Raw genomic sequence first — 3994 nt, forward strand, 5'->3', positions numbered from 1 at the left:
AGGGAATAATTCATGGGCCTTGGCGCAGGAGGGCGTTCTACTGATCTTGTCGTCTGTAGAAGTGTTTAGAGAAGAAAAATGAAACACCTCAGCAACATACGTATGAGGAACAATATTCCAGACTTAAAGTTCAAAACCAAGATCTGTAGAATGAAAAAAAAAATCTGTTTTGAATATTGATAAATGGGTGAAATTGTATTTTTTAACATTGGAGTTTTGCATTTATGTATTCAATTTACATTTTCTCATTTGTCAAACTAAATTCTAAAAGCTTCAGTACAGTCGGAGACCTACAGTACGTCTAAAATCTGTTCAGATTCTGATTTAGACAACTGGATGAAGTAATCATAGAAATAAAACTCAGACGGAAGAAGGAACACAAACCAAAAGTTAGACATGTCCCGGTGTCGGAGGTGAAAACTGAAAACAACGAGCCAGACGTTTTCGCGAAAGAAAACTTTATCCCGACTCGTCGGGAAATCTTCAGAAATACATGAGTTCGCTCCGGCGAGAGGCGGAAACAACGCACGAATGAGCTGGTTCAGGTGAGCGTGCAGCTGTCAGTCATCCGCAGCACCTGGATTTAGCCCCGCCTTCAATAATTCAGTAAAAATGGATGTGTTAGAAAATGGAGCGTCCCCCCATTAGAGCCACCGCGTCCGTCACGGACCTGTCACACGGCACCAAGATGACGATGTTACACTCACGGTTCCACACGACGGTATCTGTTCACGAGCTCGACACTCGCGGTTCAAACAGCAGCAGCAACAACAACAACAACAACAACAACAACAACAACAACAACAACAACAACAACAACAACCGGCAGCAGAGACGGAGCAGCAGCGTCGGTGTTTGGGACTCGTATCAGAGACTCGACCAAACCAGGAGGGAAACTGAGGGAGAGAGAGAGAGAGAGAGAGAGAGAGAGAGAGAGAGAGAGAGAGGGAGAGAGAGAGGGAGAGAGAGAGAGAGAGAGAGAGAGAGAGAGAGAGAGAGAGAGAGAGAGACAGAGAGAGAGAGAGAGACAGAGAGAGAGAGAGAGAGAGAGGGAGAGAGAGAGAGAGAGAGAGAGAGAGAGAGAGAGGGAGAGAGAGAGAGAGAGACAGAGAGAGAGAGAGAGAGAGAGAGAGGGAGAGAGAGGGAGAGAGAGAGAGAGAGAGAGAGAGAGGGAGAGAGAGACAGAGAGAGAGAGAGAGACAGAGAGAGAGAGAGAGACAGAGAGAGAGAGAGAGAGAGAGGGAGAGAGAGAGAGAGAGAGAGAGAGAGAGAGAGAGGGAGAGAGAGAGAGAGAGACAGAGAGAGAGAGAGAGAGAGAGAGAGGGAGAGAGAGGGAGAGAGAGAGAGAGAGAGAGGGAGAGAGAGGGAGAGAGAGAGAGAGAGACAGAGAGAGAGAGAGAGAGAGAGAGGGAGAGAGAGAGAGAGAGAGAGAGAGAGAGAGAGAGAGAGAGAGAGAGAGAGTAAAGGTGGACTGACAGGTGCAGAAAAGGGAGTGGTGAATAATTCAGGAGGTGGTCTGGCAGGATTTCATCTCTTCACCTTCCCTGCCCCCACGGCTGCTTTTTAACTTCCCTCCTGGTTCACTTCCGTCGGTGGGTTGTGATGTAAATATGTAAACGTGTCTAATCAGTTTGATTTTATACCTTTTTCTTTCTTCTTCCTAATTCATGAAAGAAAAGAGAGAGAGCGAGCGAGCGAGCGGCAGTGAGGCTAAGAGAGCGCTGCACACAGCTCCACAGTGACGCTACGGCACAAAAAAGTCCTTCAAAAAATGTTTTTACAAGTACATGTTAACTGTGATTGTCAGAGGTCAGAAGTACATTTACTCTGGAACTTTACTGAAGTACAAATTTGAGATACTTGTACTTTAGTTTTATCTTTATACTATTCTTTTTACTTCTCCAAATGAACACAAGTGGATATCTCATAAAATATGATGCTTTGCTATTGATTAACTATCCAAAAGTCTAATCCTTTAGAGATGAAATTATTAATTGATTAGTTGAAAATATGTTTAAAAAAAAGAATTTTGATTCGTTTTTATGAAAAAATGAAAATGTGTCACGGTCTCAGCTTTTCAATTGTGAGGACTTTTTGCTTCTACCTTAATTATTTAAGAATTAATTCAAAATTCTAATATCATATTTATTATTTTTATTTAAATGAATTAAATTTATTGTGACCACTTGTGTCTTTGGCCTCTGGGTAATTGTGACGGGAATTAAAATGGTCTTTATTTTCCAATTAGTTACCTGACAAAAAAATCATCTGCAGATTATCCATAATGAAAGCAAATATATAATATATAAAAAAATATATATATATACATAAATAAAAATAACCTTGTGATGCAGTTGAAAGCTACAGAATTAATTAGTCAATAATTTTTTATCTTTACTGCAGTTTTCAACAATATTTTTCCTCAAACAGACAGAGGTCAGAGGTTAAAAAGTTTTCAGCTGATGAAATACCGGCATAGAAAAATGTAAAGATGATATTTAAGTCAGTCGTTCTATAAATAAAGTGCTTCGCCGCGAAATGGCTGAACGCAGCGGGAAAGTTACTTCACCAAACACGACAACTTTGTTCTCTGGACAGTGAATCTGTGTTTGCTGTGACGCAGACAAAGATGAACGGTTCATCGTCGGCATATTTAAAAAAGAGAAGAAAAGGACCCTTTGTTAATACTTTTGACACGGTAGAAAATACGACTATCGAGACGTCTCAGGACGAACGGCGTTCACTCCTCTTCTCTCCGCCTCCTCTTTTCCTCTCGTCACGTCTTTCTCCTGTGTGTGTTCCGTCTCTGCTGACTGGGCATTTCTTCACCTCACACACACACACACACACACACACACACACACACACACACACACACACACACACACACACACACAGACTGGAAACAGAAGTGTTTAGTCTCCGTGGACAGTGTACACACTCTCGAGTCACAGCACAAGAGGCACCATGGGAAATAAAGTCCTAATTGGAGAGAGAAGAGGGAGAGGAGGGGAGTCCGGTGACATCGCCGCAGACGAAGGTGAAGATGAAGATGAAAACGAAGACGCAGGAGCCGGACGGAGAACGAGAACGGTGAGAAGAGACGGATGAAGGAGACGGAAGAGCGGAAGAAAGTAAAAGAAAAATAAAAGGGAGAGGAGGGAAAGGCCTGAGGTGTTTCACCCGCCACCTGCAGGAGGCGACCAGGAGCAGGAAGTAACTGAGTGCATTTAATCAATTACTGTAGTACGGTGCGACTTCATGGTACTTGTACTTTACTTCACCACTGTACATCCCACATCCCTGTGATTTGCTCCACGACACTATTAATCCAGCTGTTAACATTCCTTAATAAAGATTTCACATTCAGAATACTGAATACTCAGAAGACAACAACTGTAAAAGTTTAGACATCGATGTATCAGTTATATCATTTCAATCATATAATATGCAATAGTCAAAAGGTTCACTGGATGTCCCCCACCGCCCCCCAGAAAAGTTTAGAAAATATATTTGACATTATTTTCAATATCTCTTCTGTGATTCTAGGACAGTTCCCTCCGACAGGGAGGTTATGTTTTCACCCCCGGTCGGTCGGTCGGCAGGAATACACAAACGCTGCAGAACAGACTTCCAGTGAACTTGGCGGAAGGATGGAACATGGATCTGGATGAAGGGGCGGAGCCTTTAATATTGTGAGATAAAATGCTTTCTTTTCATTTTCACATATTTCCCAGGGAAGGATTCATGGATCTTGATGAAAACAGTCAGACACATTGAGTGAACTGATGTCGATGAGTGTGGGAGATCTGGGGCGGTTTGATTGGATGGAAGGACGGTCGGGCCGTGGCGAAGTTATGAGTTGGTTTTTATTGTTTTATTGTTTCCAACAGAAGTTTGACGCTAAGTGGGCGATTATTTGGTCAAACACGAGTCAACGCAGCACCGGCGGACGCCTGTTCTAACCACATGAAGCCTTTTCCTGTGTGTGAAT

Source organism: Scophthalmus maximus, chromosome 13 (genome assembly GCF_022379125.1).
Source record: "Scophthalmus maximus strain ysfricsl-2021 chromosome 13, ASM2237912v1, whole genome shotgun sequence".
NCBI classification, from domain to species: domain Eukaryota; kingdom Metazoa; phylum Chordata; class Actinopteri; order Pleuronectiformes; family Scophthalmidae; genus Scophthalmus; species Scophthalmus maximus.